Genomic DNA, 21,492 nt, shown 5'->3' on the forward strand with positions numbered 1-21,492 from the left:
TAATATGAAAATGTCAATAATGTATATGTTCAGAATTGTTTACAGTATTTACTGATTATTACACATTTCAGCAGATATATTCGGAAAAAAGATGAGCTGTGTTACTTTATTTCAAAAGTAGAAATGTATTCTGCAGTGAATCAAATCCCTGGTCAAACAATTTTTGTTTTAGCTCATTGTATAGCTTGCATTACATATGCTGTATAGATATTTACACATCCCTCTTCCAGCAAGACCTCAACAATCAATTATGAATAGTCCCTGTTTGTTCTTGTATGTAGACAATCTATACTATACTTCAAGTGTAAGAAGAAGTGTAAGTATATTTTTAGCATTTCAGACTGAATCACTTTAATGTTTGAGAAAGTTGTGTTAAACTGAGTCAGACGAAAAAATCTCTAAGATTTTAAATGGGATGTTTAAAGCCTTTTATCCTCAGAAAATAAATTTTAATCAGATTGTGCCAAGATTGTGATTAAAAAGTGGTGATAGACAATACTATTTATTGACAGAAAATACTCATTTATGGAAAGTAAATACCCAGTACAATCTAATATTATATAATATGACATTTTTAGAATGGTCTGTGAAAAACTATTTCCTAATAATTTGGAATACAGCAATGTTTGATTTAAAAAAAACTGGATTGCACTGTTTTTATCAAACTATTTGTAGTGTGGCACAATTTACCATCTCATTTGGGGGATATTTGGAAGAAAAGGGAAAGTTGTTTTGATCTGCTGAATCTTGCCATTTCTACTGCTCATTTTACTAACTCTTAGTGATAAATGAGGGAAGCAAAGATAGAAAACCAAAGTCTCACTACATTCTTTTATCTTTCAATACTGGCATGTGAAATAGTTCAAATATTTCTTCAAGTTATCTACATGAATATATTGGAATGAGCAGTTTCATCTCACCAAAGTTTATGCTCAGCCTCAGGATTATGTGGCTGTTGTACCCACATAATCTTTAGACTGAGAATAATAATTGATCTATATAAGGGATAAGAAACTTTTGGTTCAGACCTTTCTGGCCCATTTCTAAATGCTTATTTAAAATGCAGTATTTGAGATACCCAGTTCATCACAAAATTCAGTGAAGTCCAGTATCCAAAGGATAACAATGCTCTGTTTTGTGTAGAAGTTGAGAAATATGAAATGAAGTCACTTCATTCAAATGGCATTCTCTGTCCCACTTGTATCATTGGTATATATCTAGGGCCATAAAAACCAATCAACACATGTCCAAATTATAAAGCATTAGGAAGCAGATTTTTCTCACAAAGCATGTTTATTAACAGTCTACACTGTGATATTAGAGAAAGACTGAGGACAACCCAAAGGGTTGGCCATCAACCTTTTTATGATAGAAGAGTGATATAGGCTTGTCACCCTATTTGCCATAACATGGTGTTACAAAAATCAGTATGGTTCAATAATGTGGATGCTCTCTTTAATTATATATACCTAAGCCTGAGAACTTATTACTATGTTAAGTGTTATGGCATTAACAATAAGGACACAGAAATATTTCAAAACTGGAAAGACAGTTTTGACTCAAATTTATAACCTATCCTCATAGTGATATTATCTTTATGGATATTATCTTTGTGGGTGGTATTACAATTTTGAAATTTTAACTATATTATCAAACTTTAAAATATTTTATAGTGCTGTTTGATGACTAATTGGATTTGAGCCAACTGAATTAAAATTCTAGGGGAGAACTTTATTGCAAATAATTATCTTACCAGCCTGCTGTGAGTCAGAAAGAAGCATTGATATGTGTAATGACCAAAAACTCCTTCTCCTTCCACATGTCCTGAGACATTCTCTCTCGAGAATCCTAATACTGTAACATTTTGAGCTTGAACAGAAGAAAGACAGGTTCTGAAAATAGGCGCAGGTTACCCCAAGGTCATTCTCAGAAATCTTTCTTATTTCCTCTTGGCTTGAAATATATAAAATTATTTTCTCTGGTTTAATGCTTATGTTGCTTATGGAGATAAAACACCAGTTGTGAGGAGATGGAGTAAACCCAGATGTATCCTGTTGAAAGACTAACTTGATTACAAATCACATCAGTGCTGATCACCTTGAATGCATCAGGAAAGGAATATTTTAAAGGCAATTTTAAGACAATTAGCATTTCTGAATAGCCAATATTGCTTAGATCTCTAATGAAAATTCTATTTTTTCTAGCCAAAAGAGAACAACATTCAAAATCTTTCTTTCCATTGAAAATGCAAACTGCAAAATGACATGATTCACTTGGTTCCCACAACTCCCTATTTATTCCAGAGAGAAATCTCTTCAAGCCAACTAATAAAAAGTAGTTTGTTGATTTCCGGTTCCGGATCGCGGTGCTCGCAGCTGGGCGAGGAGACTGCTCTCTTCGCCAGCTGATTCTCCGCTACCGGTAGACCCTTAATCAGGTCGAAAAGCCGCCTTAGAGGGGCGGCTACTGCTGAGGAGGTCCTCGTCATCTGTGGGAGAGCGGCAGCTTCTTCCACAGACGGAGATTGCTCCTTTGGGCCGATGGTGGAAAGAACGGCCAGTAAAATGGCCGTTCACCTTGCCGCTGTAACCAGAAGTCAGAAGAACATCTAAGTACAGGAACCACTGTGGCTGAGCTGGGTGAGACTTTTTTTCTCCCTTTCTTGGGTTTCTTTTTTCTTTTGTGCCTGTAAAGAGCACTTTTGAAATGATTTCCCTACTCTAAGAAAGTGGCGTTCGTGAGTGTGGGAAAAAGAAGCTTAAATGGACTGAATTAATTTAAAGTGATTTTTTTCTATTTTTATTTTTATTTTCCTTCACTTTGGGGTATTGGAAAATTTTGTGAATATTGAATCTGCTATTGGACTTGAATTCTCCTTTTTTCTGTGTTTCCTGATCTTGTTTATGACATTCCTGGTCTCTGGGAGAAGATTTTACATTGTACTGAGGACACCTTGTGGAAAAAGTTAGAACTCTTTTTTCTGAGGATTAGACTGACCTTGACTTTCAGATTACCATAAAAGGAAAAATACGAAGAAAATTAACAGCTGTACTGGTGGGGGTGGACACTGATTAAATGTTCCCTGAACACAGCCTCTACTAAATGATACAGACTGTTTCTAATTATTTTTGAAATGGAGCAACCCTTGCTTCAACTTGACTATAAACTTATACTGGAAAAACTTTTTTTTTATTAAAATTTTTTAAAATTTTACAATAAAAACCCCTTCCCCATTCCCTCCCAACCCACCCCAAAACCCTCCCCCGTTCTTCCCAGAGCTGAATATAGGCTTAACTGATCTTAAAAGAAAAAAAAATTAAACCCAAATAAACCTTAAGCAAATATAATTACACACAATAAACAAATTGTAAAATACTTTAACTCCATTATATATAAGAAACAAAAAGAGGAAAAACAAAAAATAAAATAAAAAGAAATAAAAAAAATAAAAAATTAAAGAATAATAACAATTACACTTCTAAATAATATCTTAAACTTATATAAATTATTCAAAAGCGAGATAATATTTTCTTATATCATACTTATATTGTATAAAATTTATCCATCTTTTCCACACCGAAAGATACTTCTCTTGTGATTGATCTTTCAAGAAAGCCGAAATTTTTGCCATTTCCGCTAAGTAGGAAACTTTAAAAAACCATTCTTGCAAAGTAGGCAAAAATTCCTTCTTCCAATATTGCCCTATTAACAACCTAGCCGCAGTAATTAAATTTAACATTAAAATAATCTCTTTATCATCACAATCAGAAACAATACCCAACAAAAACAATTGTGGAGTAAATTTTATCCTTCTTTTAAAAATTCTTTGAATATTCCACCATATCTTAATCCAAAAAGCTTTAATACTTTTACATGACCACCAAATATGATAATAAGTAGCATCTGAGCAACCACATCTCCAACATTTAGGCTGCAGGTTTGGATACATACGAGACATTTTTTGTGGATCAAGGTGCCATCTATAAAACATTTTATAAAAGTTTTCCCGTAAGTTTTGGGCTTGCGTGAATTTAACATTCCTCACCCAAATAATCTCCCAAGTATCTAATAAAATTGGTTCATCAAAATTTTGTGCCCACTTAACCATACAATCTTTAACTAGCTCTGCTTCTGAGTCCATTTCCACCAAGACACCATAAATTCTTTTAATGTGGGTTCAACTTTGATCTCTAATTTGTTTTAACAAATTCTCATCCTCTCTAAGCAAGCCCACCTTATAATCTATCTTCCACCTTTCCAATAATTGTCTATACTGAAACCATGAATAAATAATATTTTCTTGTGCTAATTCGTCCATAAATTTTAATTGCCAATTTTTACCATCCCACTTAAGTAATTGTGTATAAGAAGTAATATCCATCTTAACTCCTCTCCTTATTCCTTCTATTGCATGCCATGGAATAACCCATAATGGAATTCTTGAATCACTTCTATTGTATTTCTTCCAAACCCGAAGTAAAGAAATTCTTAAGATATGAGATCTAAAGACCCTATCAACCTTTTTATTATAAATTAAATAGGCATGCCATCCAAAAAGTAAATCCCATCCCTCCAAAAGGAGTACTGTATATGCCGGCGTATTAGGCGACCCGGCGTATAAGACGACCCCCGTCTTTATAGCCGGGCCACATTCCTAGAACGTCATCTTATACGCCAGAAACTACCAGTATTTCCAGCGTATAAGACGACTCGGTGTATAAGACGACCCCCGTCTTTGGCGCTGATTTCAGCGCTCGCGGAAGTCGTCTTATACGCCGGCATTTACGGTATATCTACATTTGTTAGATTGACCCAATCACTAATTGATGTTAAGACCACAGCATCGTAATACAATTTCAAATTCGGTACCTTAAATCCACCTCTCTCTCGTATATCTTGTAAAATTTTAAGTTTTACTCTTGGTTTTTTCCCTGCCCAGATAAATTTATTGATACCTTTCTGCCACTCATCTAAATTTGCTTCTTTCTTTAAAATAGGTATCATTTGAAATAAAAAGAGAAATTTTGGCAGAACATTCATTTTAATCGCTGCTATTCTCCCCAAAAGGGACAATTGCAGCTTTTTCCAATTATCCAAATCCTTTTGTATTCTAACCCACAGCGTTTCATAATTATTTTTATACAATTTTGAATTGGAAGCAGATAAAATAACACCCAAATATTTTACCTTATTAACAACCTCAAAGCCTGTCAATCTAACCAATGTCTCCTTATCCAAATTGGTCATGTTCTTAGGCAATATTTTAGTCTTATTGTTATTAATTTTAAAACCTGAAACTTGTCCATATTGATTTATCAATTGTAACAACTCCATTACAGAACAAGTTGGTTGAGATAATGTAACAACTAGATCATCTGCAAAAGCCCTTAATTTATACTCTTTTTTGTTAACTTCTATTCCTTTTATCTTCGATGATTCCCGAATTTTAATCAATAAAATTTCCAAAGTTAACACAAACAGCAATGGAGACAATGGACAACCCTGTCTAGTCCCCTTTTCAATTGGGAATACCTCTGATAAACCTCCATTAACTATAAGTTGTGCCGTTTGTTTTTGATAAATAACTCGAAGGGCCTGTAAAATTTTATCTCCAAAATTCATTTCCTCAACCAGTCTTAGCATAAATTGCCAATTTAATTGATCAAAAGCTTTTTCAGCATCTAAAAATATCAATCCTGCAGAAGTTTGATTGTTCTTATCCAAATATTCTATTAAATTAATAATTTGTCTGACATTATTTTTCATATACCTTCCAGTTATAAAACCAGTTTGGTCCATATGTATTAATTGGTTCAACACAACCATAAATCTATTAGCTAAAATTTTTGAAAAAATCTTATAATCTACATTCAAAAGAGATATAGGTCTATAATTCTTTGGTAACGTAAGATCTTGGTCTTCTTTTGGAATCAAAGATATAAAAGCTCTGCCCCAAGACAAGGGAGTCTCTAAACCTGTAATATATTATTAAAAAGTTCCCTTAGAGGTTCTATCAGCTCATCTATCAAAGTCTTGTAATAAATTGATGTCAGTCCATCAGTACCAGGTGCCTTACCTAACTTTAGTTCTTTAATTGCTGTCACAATTTCCTCCGTGGTAATTGATCTATTGATTTCTTGTTTCTGATCTTCTGTTAGTTTAGGGAAATGAGCATCTTGTAAATATTTATCTATGTCTAAAGCCTGTACTTTCCTACCCATATATAATTTTTTATAATAATCTAAAAAAGATTTCTTAATCAAGTCCTTCTGAAATACCAATTTGCCTTTATAATTTATTTTGTCTATAATTCTCAACTTCTGTTTCTTTCACAATTGATAAGCCAGCCATCTCCCTGGCTTATTAGCATTACAAAATGTGTTATGTTTCATGTACAGTAAATTAGTTGCAGTCTGATCTGCCATTAACATATTAAATTGTGATTTAAGCAATTTTATAGATTCCTTAATCTTCTCATCTGTAGGATTCAAAATTAAAACTTTTTCTTTTAATTTAATCTCATCTTCCAACTCCTTACGTTTCTGCACCTGTTTCTGTCTATGAATCTTATTCATTTGCATCAAAACCCCACGCATATAAGCTTTACCTGCATCCCATACCATTGACATTGAAGTACCCTTATGCATATTTAAAACAAAATATTCCTTTAAATGCTCTTTAAGTTTCTGAACATTCATTTCTTGCCTAAACAAATTTTCATTCAACCTCCAAGATCTTCTCTCCTCTTTTTCAGTAACCAATTCCATCCATACTGGACTGTGGTCTGTCAATGTCCTTGGGAATATCTTTACATTCTTTACTCTAAAGTATAAATCCGTTGTAATAAAAAAAAGTCAATTCTTGAAAAAGATTGATGTCTATCTGAAAAGAAAGTGAAGTCTCTCTCTTCCAGATTGTGTTCTCGCCAATAGTCTCGCAACTCCCAGTCCTCTTTCAAATCAAAAAAAGCCTTAGGTAATTTAGCCTGTTTAAAAGAAATAGAAAGTCCTTTTTTGTCTCTACATGTATCTAAAACTCCATTCCAATCTCCCATCAATATAACAGATCTATAATCCAATAAAATCAATTTTTGGTGCAACAACCTATAAAATTGTTCCTGTTGTTGGTTTGGTGCATACAAACCTACTATAAGTATTTTCTTACCATACAGTCCCACTTCAATCATAACATATCTCCCTTGAGGATCAGAATCTACTAAACAAGCTGATAAATTTTGCTTAACATAAATAACTACACCCCCTTTCTTCTCAAGAGCAGAAGATACAAAATGAGATCCCAATCGAGCATTAACTAAATATTTTTGATCCTTAGAGATAATATGCGTTTCCTGCAAACAAATAATGTCATTGTTATGCTGCTTCAAATAGTGAAATATTTTCTTTCTCTTTTGAGGGGAATTGAGGCCATTAGCATTCCATGTCAGGAGCTTTACCATCTCCCTCATCCATAAGCCTGGAGAAGACTGCTTGAAGATCTGCCATTGAAGATTGTACCGAAGATCTCTTAGGTCTTGCTCCTCCCACAGGCTCAGAAGCAGATTCTTGTAAAACTTCTTTGATATCTTTCTTCTGTTGTTCCTTTTCCTTACGTCTATGCGCTGCCCGAGTCATTCTTTGCTCTTTCATCTCAACTTGTTAAAACCACTCAGCCTGTGATTTTCCAGCTTTCATCAACACAGCTTCTTCAGACTGCTGTTCAACCTCCTTCCCGTCCAAGACTTTAAGCATTATAGGTAGTGATGAGCATGCTCCCAGGACCGAAGTATAAAACTCCTTTGCTTTAAAAACAGTATTAAGTCTATAACGAGTCCCCGCAAGGCTCACCACTATTCCAGTTGGAATATCCCATCTGAATGGCATTTGCCTTTTTTTAAGTTCGTCAGCCAGAAAAGCAAACTCTTTTCTTCTTCTTAAAATTTTAGATGGGATCTCCTTTAAAATTATAACATCTTGTGCAGCAATCTGAAACCTCTTGTTATAAAAAGCTTGTATGATTTCATTGCGCAGAGATCTTTTCCCAAAGTAAATTACCACATCTCTTGGCAGGTTTCTTTGCTTTGCAACCCAGGAATTAACTCTAAATATTTTTTCAATTTCTCTAGATATTTCCTCTTTTTCTCTGTCCAAGATCACAGCAAAATCATTTACTACCATCTCTCTCAGGTCTTGTTGCATGTCCTCTCTCAAGCCCCTGATTCTTAAAGCAAACTCCATCTCTCTATATTGGGACATAACAATTTCATCTTGTGAAATTTCCACCTTTTTCTCCATTCCTTCAAACTTTTCCTCCAAAACCTCCACCTTGCCTGCAACTTCTTCAAGTCGAGAATCCAATTTTTCAACCACAGAAGTAAGTCCTTTTAAAGCCAAAACTATATCTTGCCTCAAAATACTATTATTCTCCACTAAAAGCTCTTTCATTTCACCTCTAATTTGAGATATAGCATTTCCCATTATATCTTGCATATCTTTTACCATTATTGGTTGCAGAGGGGGAGAAGACGGTGGTATAGGTTTAGGTTGTTGTGCTGGTAGTATCGCAGGAGAAGAAGCCACCTTCGGTACTGTAGAAGTTGCTTGACGCTTTGAAGCCATTTTCAAAAATTTATTTCTCCATTCCTCCTTCTTAAGAAAAAAATACAAAAGATACAAAAAAAATCCCTTTAAAAAGTAAAAAAAAAAGGGTTAAACAAAAAGGGAAAATAGTCCTCTTAAAACCCAAATCCACTTTCAAAAAATCATTATAAGTAATCAAATCCGTTCCGTTCCATTCCGGTCACTTAAAAGAAAAAAAAAAAAACCTGCCGATCGCCATTTTATTTTCCCTTTCAGCAAAAGAAAAAAAAGGGAATAAAAATAAATCTTTAAACTAAAAGTCCAAATAAAATAAAATAAAATAAATCCTTTATTCAGCTCTGTCCACTTTTAAAATAACTCACCAGATCTCTATAATCGCGGAGGTGGGAGTGGCGTCTCGCTTTGTCCCTGGAGACAAAGACAGCTGAGAAGCGGAGACAATCTGAACTCTGTGGGAGCACTCTTTTCAACCCCCAAAAAAAAATTCCTTGGAGGGTTTCAGAGGCTCTACCGCTATTCAGATGATACTCCCCTCCCTTCCTTTGCCCGGGAAGGAGGTTCTGAACCGCAGAACAGCTGATGCCTGCTGCTCTTAGCAGTTCTAACACTTTCTCAGGAGGACGGCTACAAAGTAGCCACCATCGCCAGTGCAAATCCACTGGAAGTCATACTGGAAAAACTTTATGAAGCTACTGATGAAATAGGTTTGCAAATAAAAGAATTTACTATGGAAATAAAAAACAGAAATTCTGCTTCGAATTTACAAATTGACTCCCAGACTTTGTCTGAGCACTCTATGGACCAAGAAACAACAGAAGCGGGATTAACTAAAGGTAAAGAAGATTCCATTCTACTTCATACGCATGCTGATGAGATCTCCGAGGAACTAAAAAGGACTGCAATTAAACCACTTACAACCCTAAAACCAATAGAAATGGACAGACAAGCCCAATGAACTGAGAACTATGGTAGCTTGGATAAACAACTATTAGCTACAAAATTGGACATAATTGAACTGGCCATTCAACAGTTTCACACGTGGAGATTTGACTTTTCAAAACATCAAGGGATTACTTACAAAGGAGCTAGGTCTCTAAAACAGAAAAGAGGATGTCTCTGTTTGACTCAAAGGATACTACAAGACATAAAAAGTGACTTGTTTATTGATATAGTGGCATTGTTATGGAAACCTGTTTGGCATAAAAGGAAAGCTAGAATAAGATTTAAGAGTGTGACTTAAGGTTTTATGTAATGGGTTTAAAAGGTTTACTAGATATGGATTGATTTATGGCTTAAGACAGTTAAATAAGATGTTAGATTGAATAAAAATTTATTAAAGGTCTGAACTTAATAATAAGGTGTTTGTCTATGTGTTAATATGCTTGGGATATAGTAACTTTGGGAGGAGGTTAAAGAAATGTGATACAGATATTGAGGGATTGATTGTTAGATTATAAAGTATAATAGAAATAGAAAGGTATTTTTTCTCTTTTTTATTTTGTCTTTGTTTTTTCTTCTTTGTTCTTTTTCTTTTCTGACTTGAACTAATATTTTGTTTTTATATTAGAACTGATAGTCACTTTGTAATGGAAGAAGAATAAGGAAAAAGAAGAGATGATATTAATAAAATGTTTATTGAATATGTTAAGGAAAAGGTAATGGGGAGACTCCCGAAGTGTTAACTATGTACTTAGATTATAAATATGGAATATAGTAATTGAAATAGTTAAGCTTCACACAGGATTTGGATTTGTGGATCTATTTAAATGAAAGGTTATTGAGGATTGTTATGATTGATTTAGTTGTATTGAAATATATAAATTTAAATATAATATGTTATTAAAGGGAAAAGAGAGGGGGTTTTTAATGATTTAATCTGAACTTTATGAGTATGACTTTGTTTTGTGGACAATTGATTGCCCTGCCACCACGTTGTTTCTTAAGCACTTGTTTGTAAAATGAAAAAAACAATAAAACTTGTTTTAAAAAAAGTAAGTTTGTTGAACTCTTGTCTTGTAAAGTTCAGGTATGAGTATCAAGATACAACCTCATCCATAGAAGAGAATATGTATAGCTCAGGGTGGAGATGTTGAGTCCTTGGTGCTCTTTGAACTTGATTGTTTGCTTCAAGATGTTTCATTACCCAAATTGGTGACATCATCAGTATATCACCTAGTACCTGATGATGTTACCTAGTCAGATAATGAAACAACTTCAAGTAAACTACCAAGCTCAAAGAGCACCAAGGACTCCTCACCCTCATTTGCTTGATATACATTCTCTCTAAGGAAACAACCACTAAAATTTAAAACCTATTGTACCCATATTGTTTTAAGTAAGAAAGTTCAGGGAAGCAATTATAGATTTCTTTGGATTCATTTCCCTTTCCAGGTTAGATGAATCTGCTGCTGGATAAACCACGGAGGTCATTGTCCCTGATATGAAAAGGAGGCAAGGTTGGGTGAGTACAGGCAAATTTTGAATAGCATATTTTGTTGTTGTTAGTTGCGAAGTCGTGTCCGACCCATCGTGACCCCATGGACGTTCCTCCAGGCCTTCCTGTCCTCTACCATCTTCTGAAGTCCATTTAAGCATATTTAAACATATTTATATTTATTTATATTTATATATTTATATTTATTTAAGCATATTTAGCCATCTACTTTTGTCTGATTACATGACAAACAAGTTGTGGATGTGCAAGTGCTAGATGCCTGTGATCTGTTAATTTGGCTGTTTCTGAACATAGATCCGAAGTAATTCTTTTTAAAAAACACTAAAGCCATGTTCAAATATGGATTGACATGTCTCAGGTATGGAGGAAAGCAAAGAAATACTGGGGTAAGATTCATATTTTAAAACAGAAGATTCTTAAAGTCAATATAAAAATTAAACCAGAGACTTTTCTTTTAGGCTTAATAGATAAAAAAAACTTAGCAAAAATATATGGAACCTTGTTATTATATATGTTGATAGCAGCAAGAATGCTTTTTGTATAAAAATAGAAATATACTTTAATTCCCACAATGGATGAAAGATTGGAAAAATTGATGGAACTAGCAATGGTGACTAAATTAATTGTTTTAATCAAAGTATACATCCAACTTAGTTTCCACTTGGAAACTACTTCTGGATTTTGTGCTTGAAATAGAAAAAAAAATGAAATCTTATCTTTGGGATTTGCTGATTAGATAAATTTGTTGTTATTGAAATAGCTAGTACATGTTATGTAAAAATAAAAAGTTGAGGCTGTAATATTATTACTTTATTCTACTGCAATAAAAAGAGCTGTAAGCTAATGCTTTTCTTTCTTTTTTTCCTTTTAACCTATACTTCTTTCTTTCTTTCCCTTTTCATTTCCCCATTTTCCCACTATTTTCATTTTCATTTATGTTTTATATTTTGATAAGCTTAATAAAAAGGTACGAAAGATAACTTGTAGTGCAGCAGAAAAGAGCGATGAATAACAGAGTTTTACTTTTGATTAGTTATATAAGGAAATAACAGCTTTGGCACCAAATCCAATGTTGTCCGGGAGCCAGCAGCAACCAAAATCAGCAGAATGGGGTAAGGAAAATTGTGGCTCATTGAAGTATTAAAAGCAGTAAAAAGTATAGTCCCACATGCTGGTAGAAGCAGCAGAAACCTTGAAATTCACCCAGTAACGATAGAAACAGCAATGCAGAATTGGCAAAACCAATCTCTTTTTTTAAATAATTTCAAGAGTCCTAAACCAGGCAGCTTGGAAAGCATATACCATATTTCAAGTATCTCCTATAGCCAAAACCAAAATGGCCAAGGAAGGTGACTGGAATCAGCCTAAGATAGCCATTTGAAGCTGAGCAGATTCACTCCTAACAATATCAGCAATCACTATGTCTGAACTAGCTAGAGAGAATGTTAAAGTGCTTCAGCTGTGTAATAATAATAATAATAACAACAACAACAACAACAACAACAACAACAGAGTTTGAAGTGACCTTGGAGGGCTTCTAATCCAACCCCCTGCTCAATCAGGAGATCCTATATCATTTCAGACAAAGTTTCTTCTTAAAATCCTCCAGTGATGGGGCACCCACAATTTCTGAAGACAAGGCATTCCACTGGTTAATTGTTCTCAACATTAGGAAATTTCTTCTTAGTTCGAGATTGCCTTTCTCCTTGATTAGTTTCCATCCATTGTTTCTTCTCTTGCTTTCTGGCACTTTGGAAAATGTATTGACCCCCTCATCTTTGTGGTAGCCCCTCAAATATTGGAACATTGCTATGTCTCTTCTAGTTCTTCTTTTCACTAGACTAGACATACCCAATTCCTGAAACTTTTCTTCATACGTTTTAGCCTCCAGTCCCCCAATTATCCTTGTTGCTCTTTTCTACACTCTTTCTCATCATTTTATACTGTGGTGACAAAACTGGATGTAATATTCCAAGTGTGGTCTTACTAAGGCTTTGTAAAGTGGTACTAATGCTTCACATGATCTTGATTCTACCCCTCTGTAAGGAAACCTAGGACATCACTGGCTTTCTTGGTGGCTGTGGCATATTGCTAGTCATATTTCAGTGGTTGTCCACTATAGCTCCTAGATCCCTTTCACAGTTACTGGTATTGCGCCAAATTTCACCTAGTCTGTACCTGTACAATTGTTTTTCTTGTCTAAGTGTAAAATCTTACTTCTATCCACAATGAATTTCATTTTGTTAGATAAGGCCCAATTTTCAAGTTTGTCAAAATCCATCTGGATCTTGAGCTTATCTTCTGGGGTGTTGTCTATTCCTGCCAGCTTAATGTCATCTACAAATTTGATGAGTTCCCCTCCCTATTGCCTCATCTAAATCATTTATGAAGATATTGGAGCATTGAGCCTAAAACAGAACCTTGAGGTACCTCAATGCTTACTTCCCTCTATGTGAATGTACTTCTATTAATGACTATATGCTGAGTATACTTTGTCAGCCAGTTACAAATCCATCTATTTTGCTGATCCACTAATTTAATTACTTTGTCAAAGAATGAAATAAAATTTGTTTAGCATGATATGATTACAACATTGTTCGTTTCTAGGTGTTCACATATTTGTTGCTTGATTATCTTTTCCAAGATCTTCCCAGGTATTGATGTCAGGCTGATTGGTCTGTAGTTTTTTGAAGATGGGAACCACATCACCACTTTTCCAGTCCTCAGATAGTTTCCCAGTACTCCAAGAACTTTGAAAGATATGGGTCAATAGTTCAGAGATCTATTGCCAACTCTATCAGAACTCTGGGATGTAACCCATCAGACCCCCATGATTTGAATTCATCTAAATGTGACAGGTGTTCTCTTACCTTATTTTTACTTATTTTAATTTGCATTCATAGCCTGTCTTTTGCTGTTCTGTTTTTTGTAAATCGGGTTGTATTATCTTTTTGTGTGAAGACAGATGCAAAGAATAAATTAAGCTTCTTGGATGAGAAGCAAAACATCTTCAAAAAAAACAAAAAAGTCCAGTTGCTTCATGAAAAAACACCTTTGGGATTAAGCAGTTCTGTTTTCTCTCTACTGCTCATTATTTCCTTGCCATCATCTCCCATTAATGACTCAAGATTGTGAGGGTCTAGGTGAGGAACCACAGGGTTCTGCTGAATCCTGGCAAGACTGAATGGTTTTAGGTGCATGGAGCATCAAGACCTGGGACTTTAACAACTTTAGTTCAGAATGGGGTTACACTACTCCAGAAAGGCCTGGTCTGCAGCTTGAAGATTCTTCTGACTCATGACTCCTGCTTGAAGAGCAGATGACAGTTGTAGCTAGGAGACTTTTGCACAAATTCATGTTCTATGCCGTGGCAGCCTTTCCTGGATCAGGAGTCCCTGCACTCAGTCACTCAAGCCCAGGTCATCTCACATTTGGACTACTGCAATGCATTCTACATGTGACTTCCCTTGAAGAGAATTTGGAAGCCAAAACTGGTACAGGGTGCAGCAGCATGGGAGGTTCTTGGGGCCCCTAGAGTGTCCCATGTTACATCACTACGCCATGAGCTACACTGCCTGCCAGTTTACTTCTGGGTGAAATTCAAGATATTGTTTATTTCCTTTAAAACCCTGAATGGCATGGGTCCAGGTTACTTGAGGAACCATCACCCATGCCAGAGAGGGGGCATGCTGCGGGTTCCATCAGTAAAAGAATTTTGGACAATGGGGTTCAGGAAAAGAGGCTTCTCTACTATGGCTCCTGACCTTTGTGACATTTAATCTCTTGAGCTGAGATCTTCACCCATCCTTCTAACATTCCTTAAGGGCCTGAAGACCTGGTTCTGACAGCTGGCTTGGGCTCTCAACAGGGGAGTATCACACTGGAAGTGGATGATGAATTAATAGTAAATCCCACCTCACCTACGCCCATGCATCCTGCTCCCTCTTTCCCTCCCCATCCTTTAATTTTACTTTGGATAGTAGTAGTATTTTTATTGCTTTTAGAAATATTTATCTTTTAGGTTTTTATTTCTTTTAATATTTTGAGCCACCCAGAGTTGCTTCTAAATGAAAAGGATGGCAAACAAATTCAATAAATAAATAAAACAAATGTGGTAGAGTGCTATTTCTTCTTCTTCTTCTTCTTCTTCTTCTTCTTCTTCTTCTTCTTCTTCTTCTTCTTCTTCTTCTTCTTCTTCTTCTTCTTCTTCTTCTTCTTCTTCTTCTTCTTCTTCTTCTTCTTCTTCTTCCTGTGATGAAAAATAATAAATTACGTGTTTTATTGTTATATGGTGACCCAACTTCTAAAAAAAACAACAATGCTAAATGTGCTCTATTACAAGTGAATAAGTGAAACTGTTGTCAACCTTTCTTTCACTTACATTTGATGGCTTAAACTGCATTGCAATACCTTGGCAAAAGGAAGAATTAGCCTTTGTATTTCCATCAGCATTGGCTGAAGGTTTATAACTTCTTGATTGTCTTGACAATGAAATAAAATATAATCAGCAGAAACCATCTCAGTGGTGGTGTTTTTCATAGCTAACAAATTCCTGCCACCATTCCAATAAGTTTTTTAATTAACACACTTTATTGAGGTCACCAAAAATATCTGACACTTTTGCTCTTCAGTGACACAGTACTCTCATTTCAAATCTTTCATTGGCCTTGTGATCCCTGGTTAGTGAATTCTCATTCTACCTCTGTCCTTTCCTGATTCTGATGCCTATCTGAACTTTCTCATTTAGCAGGGTAGCAGATATCCTCGCTAAACTTTTTTTACTCTTTTGAAAGGGTGAAAAGAACAAACAATTCTTAAATAGGACGGAGATGGATTCTTTGCTGTTTCATTTCTGATTTGTTCAAAATTGCTTGAGTTATATAGATCTTGACTTTCAGATATACATTCTCAGTGTTCTCCATAAAGCAGTTGAACTTGGTAGAACTTATTGACTATAAGTTTTTGCTACTTGCATTAAATGTCAAGTCCTTTTCAGGAGGCGTAGGAGATGAAGAGCACAATAAACTTCTTTTGGCTATAATATCTCTCAGTTTTCAAAGATTAGGTAATACGTGTTGCTCACGTCACACACATCTGACCCAAATTACTTAATTCTAGTGCTTCCCAACAGAATTCACTTCTAAAACCTGGAAAACCACAAGACAGAGCAAAAAGCTACCGCCTAATCTCCCTTTGGCGTTCCTGCTACAAACTCCAGGAGACAATAGGTCCCATAACAGAGTAGCATTTGCTTGTGGAACAGGCCAGCTTCCAACATAATTGGACCTGTGTAGATCAGGTATTAAACCTAATAGTCCATATTGATGCTGGATTCTAATGAGACCTAAAAAAACATGGCAGTATTATAGACCTAACTGCAGCATATGACAAAGTCTGGAAAGATGGATTATTATATAAACTGTGCTATATTATCCCCTGTAAAAATCTTTAATAACATACTGAGTGATAGATCTTTTCAGATAATAATGGGGGATAAGTAAAGTAGGAAGGTTAAACAATGGCCTCGCACAAGGCTTTGTAATGGCACCCACATTATTCAACTTATATATATCAGATATGCCAGTGAGAAGGGGATAGTAGTGCAAGTAAAACACATGGAGGTGGCAGACAACCTCCTCTCGAAAGGTCTTATGATCTTGGGAAAATTCTTCCCTGACTGAAGACTTACTCCTAAAGTCAGCAAAATGGTAGATATGAGCTCCCATTTTGATAACAAACTAGCAAATGAAGCCCCAAAGATTTACTTAAACAACAACCTACACCCCTACAGCTTTCATCCCAAGGACCTTTGAGGAACTTTAGACTAGACTCTCTCCTATTAGACACATCTAGAGAACACAGTAGCAAAATGAATACTAGGACAACATATTCCAGAAATTTTGCAGAACTAAATAGGGAGCTATTCTGCCACCTTCAGGATATCAGCACTAGGGCTGGTCCACTCCAAAGCAGAATACTGTGCCCCTGAATGGCTTAACAGTTGCCATACTAGACACCAGACTCAATGACACCATGGAGATTATAAGTGAATATATTAAAACTATTCCCCTTTACTGGCTTTTTGTTCTGAGTCAAATAGAACCATCACCTCTACAAAGGCAAGTGAAAGAATATTTAAAAATTGAACAACTCTCTCCTACTGGTGCACTCTGACTTTCCCTATTATCAATTGGAAGGCTCAAATTTAGGAAGCCCCCACTTGCACTTGTATAACATCTGCTTAACAACTTTAATTTCAATTCCCAATGGAAAGCCAAATGGGTTGCTGAACAAACAGACACAGGAAGACATACAGATGATCCTATGCAAAAGGTGTCAAACTTTGAACTATCTCACCAGCAACAGACAATCATGAGTAGGATTCATATCTCATACAACATCTGTTGGGATTCACTGAACAAATGACTGAGGGGTCCTATGTCAAACTGTAGATCACATCGTGACTGGCTGTAAGTCGAAGGAATATACTGGCCCAGTATCTGATTTTTTTTTTCATATAAATGATGCTGTTCTTCAATGGTTAGATGGCCTATACATTGGTGTCTGAATATAGATCTTTTTAATAATCATATTTTACTTCGTTTTTAATTTAGATGAAATGTTAATATACATCATAAGTCCATGTATGTTATACTATATACTAAATAAATAGATATTAATGTGTTTCACATGATATCATGATGTACATGTCACTTATTGCCCTGCCTATGGAAGAGTTCACCCTTATCCACGTTTTATTTTTTTAATATTATTTCTTATTTTATTATCAAAAACAAAATACAAAACAGTAAAACAAACAAAATGAAATAAAACAAAAACTTACATTCAAACCTAACTACAACAAAAGAGGGAAAAAAGTGTGCAAAAAAAGGAAAAAGTGATCAATTAAATTTAACATTTAATATGTAGGATCCACCCTGGATGATGGGTGCTGAAAGAAAAGAAAAAGCAGTAAATGCTCCTCCCTATATATATATATATATATATATATATATATATATGTATATGTATATGTATATGTATATGTATATGTATGTACGTATATGTGTATATGTGTATATATGTATGTGTATATATATATATATATATGTATATATGTATGTATGTGTGTGTATGTATGTATATATGTATATGTATATATATATATGTATATGTATGTATATATGTATATGTAGGTCTTTGGTTATTCGGGTTTTCTCCCACGTAAAATTGGAAGTATCTTGGTGACGTTTCGATGAGGTCTCATTCATCATCTTCAGGCTGATGCTTTCGGCTTCGTGCTTCTAGGAGCAATGTGTGATTGTAGCTGTTTCCTCCTTTTAACTGCCAGTGGGGGTATGAACTGATTGGATGAGAGCTTGGCTGTGTTCTGATTGGATGGAGGTGTGTTCTGATTGGTTAGGAGCTTGGCTGTGCTCTGATTGGCTGGGGGGTTGGCTGTGCCCTGATTGGCTGGCGGGTTGGCTGTGCCCTGATTGCCTGGGGGAGTGTTCTGTTTCAGTGGGGGCTTTGTTGTGCTCAGGTTAGTCTGAGTTGCAGGGGGATTTAAAATGGTGAGCTGCATTGCTATTTTTTGGCTTCGCGTTCATGGTCGTGCCTCATCTTCATGGTGGGTGTCAGTTTGCTTCATGTATGGATTGGAGGGGTTTAAAGTGGCTAATGATGCAGCTGTGGAATGGCTTTTGGTTTGTGGTCATGCTTCATCATCGGTGTGGCTTTGGGTTTGCTTTTTGCGTGGATGTGTGGTGGTGACATCCTGTGTGGTTTTTGTGAGTGTGGGTCTGGTGTCATTTTTTGTGTTAGGGAGTCGTTTGTCAATAAGGGTGGGTTTCCAAATGGCTGGTAGGCGGGAGGTATCATCTCGTTTGTTCATGCTGTGTGGGCGTTTTTCTATCTCGATGGCTTCTCTGATTATTCTGTTATTAAAATGTTCACTTTTGGCAATAGGTCTGGTCTTTTTAAAGTCAATTTCATGTCCTGTGATTTTAAGGTGTTGGACCAGGGAAGAAGTTGGTTCCTCTTTTTTGACTGAGTTCTTATGTTCTTCAATGCGTGCACTTATTCTTCTGTTGGTTTGTCCAATGTATGTGGTGGGACAAGTGGTGCATGGGATTTTGTATACTCCTTGATTTTCTAATTCAATTTTATCTTTGGGGTTTCTTAGGATGGTGGATATTTTTCTGTTTGGGCAGAATGCTGTCTTAATGTTGTGTTTGTGGAGGATCTTACTGATTCTGTCTGTGGTGCCTTTTCTGTAAGGGAGGAGGGCTTGGCCGTTTTCTTGTTCTCTGTCTTGGGTTTTAGTGGGGGTTTCTTTTTGTATTAGTTTGGTAATCTTATTTCGTTGGAATCCATTGGATGTAAGTACATTAGTGAGAGTGTGTAGTTCGGTTTTTAGGTGTTGTTCTTCAGCTAAGCGTTTTGTTCTAGAGATGAGTGTCTTGGCTACGGAGTTCATCTGTGCTGGGTGGTGGTGTGAGAGAGCATGCAGATAGCGGTTTGTGTGGTAGATGGTGTATCCTAGGGAGCCATTGGATTTCTTGTAGACTAAGACATCTAGGAAGGGAAGTTGGTTATTAGCTTCTGTTTCCATGGTGAACTGTATTTTGGGGTGTAGGCTGTTGAGGTGTATGAGGAAGTTGTCCAGTTTTTCTTTCCCATGTGGCCAGATTATGAAGGTGTCGTCTACGTATCTGAGCCAGAGTTTGGGTTTGTGTTCAGATTTTTCTAGAGCTTGGGTTTCAAAGTGTTCCATGTAGAGGTTTGCAATGACAGGTGAGAGGGGTGATCCCATGGGTGCTCCTTCTATTTGTTTGTATTTTTGTCCGTTATAGATGAAGTATGTGTTGGATAGACAATGGTTGGTCAGATCTAGGATGTGTTTTGGGGGGTTATATTTGTTTTGGATAGCTGTCAAGGCTTCTTTGATTGGCACTTGGGTGAACAGGGATATGACATCGAAGCTCATTGGCGCTGGGCTGTAAGTTTTGTTTCTTTATGATCTCTAAGAAATTGAATGAATTTTTTACATGTGAGGTGATGGATTCTGCATAGGGCTGTAGTTGTTTGGTGAGAAATTTGGATAGGTTTTGTAGAGGTGAGCCTATGGAGCTGACTATGGGTCTCAGTGGGGTTCCTTCTTTGTGTATCTTGGGGAGACCATAGAGCTTAGGGCATCTGGATGATTTCTCTCTGGGAATGATTTTTTGCTGGAACTCTTCGCTAATGGGGGAGGCTTTTATTTTGGATCTGGTGGTTTTTTCCAGGTAGGTGGTGGGATCTGTGTTTAGGGGTTTGTATGTAGAGTCTTGGAGTAGGTTGGTTAATTTGGTTTGGTAGTCAGATGTGTTCATAACCACCGTGACATTGCCCTTGTCTGCTGGTAAGATTATTGTGCTGGTGTCTTCTTTCAGGTTACGTAGTGCTGTCTGTTCCTCTTTGGTTAAGTTGCTTTTGGGTGGCTTGCTGGTGCAGAGGATGTTGGTGATTTTGAGTCTGATTCTGTTAGCGTCGTCAGGGTTGATTTTGGTCAGGCTGGTTTCAACTCCACATATAATGGTTTCAGTGGGGATGTGTTTGGGAGCGACTGCAAAGTTGAATCCTTTGGAAAGGACATTGGTTTCGGCTTTGGTGAGGATCCTATCTGAGATGTTATGCACTGTTTGTTTCATGTGTGGCTGTGAGGGAGGAGGGGTTTGTTTCTGGCATTCTTGTAGTCTTCGGAGTTGCAGTGACAGGTGAGAGGGGAGATCTCATGGGTGCTCCTTCTATTTGTTTGTATTTTTGTTCGTTATAGATTGGAAACCCCCCCCCCTTATTGACAAACGACTCCCTAACACAAAAAATGACACCAGACCCACACTCACAAAAACCACACAGGATGGTGAAGATGAGGCACATCCCCACTGAAACCATTATATGTGGAGTTGAAACCAGCCTGACCAAAATCAACCCTTTTGAAAGCCAATAGAATAGACTCTCTTAAATAGAGTCTAATTCTATTGGCTTTCAAAAGCCAATAGTAATTGTCCAGGCTGTCTCTGCCCTGCTGAGCCCGCCAAAAGTCCCATTCTGCAAACGGTGCTACACCAGTTGAGTAGTCCTTGACTTACAACTGGTTGAGTAGTCCTCAACTTACGACCGGTTGGGGGTCACGACATTAAAAAGTTTGAGAACCACTGAACTAAACATTACACTAATCTTCAAAGAGCATAAAAAGTCTAGTTTCCAGTCTCTTATAAAGCTGCCTAGTCCATTATCTCTAATCAAAGCAGTTAGTTTTGCCATCTCTGCTAATTCAGTCAATTTTAAAATCCATTCTTCAACAGTTGGCATCCCTTTTTCTTTTCAGTGTTTGGCAAGTATGATGTTCACAGCCATCACCATGTGAAGGAATAGCACCCTAAATTATTTTTCAAT

The 21,492-nt window shown here is 36.2% G+C and overlaps 1 long non-coding RNA gene across 1 annotated transcript in view; it reads left to right on the plus strand.

Moving 5' to 3' along the window:
- The first annotated feature begins 2,401 nt into the window (after positions 1 to 2,401).
- The window catches only part of LOC120300092, an 86,832-nt gene continuing 67,741 nt past the window's right edge, over positions 2,402 to 21,492 (plus strand). The window contains exons 1-2 of the long non-coding RNA XR_005554545.1: positions 2,402 to 2,639; positions 10,989 to 11,058. This is a non-coding gene — a long non-coding RNA (uncharacterized LOC120300092). The remainder of the gene's footprint in view (positions 2,640 to 10,988; positions 11,059 to 21,492) is intronic.

The sequence above is a fragment of the Crotalus tigris genome, unplaced genomic scaffold, assembly GCF_016545835.1.
Source record: "Crotalus tigris isolate CLP2741 ecotype Arizona unplaced genomic scaffold, ASM1654583v1 scf7180000024338.4412243, whole genome shotgun sequence".
Lineage (NCBI taxonomy): Eukaryota > Metazoa > Chordata > Lepidosauria > Squamata > Viperidae > Crotalus > Crotalus tigris.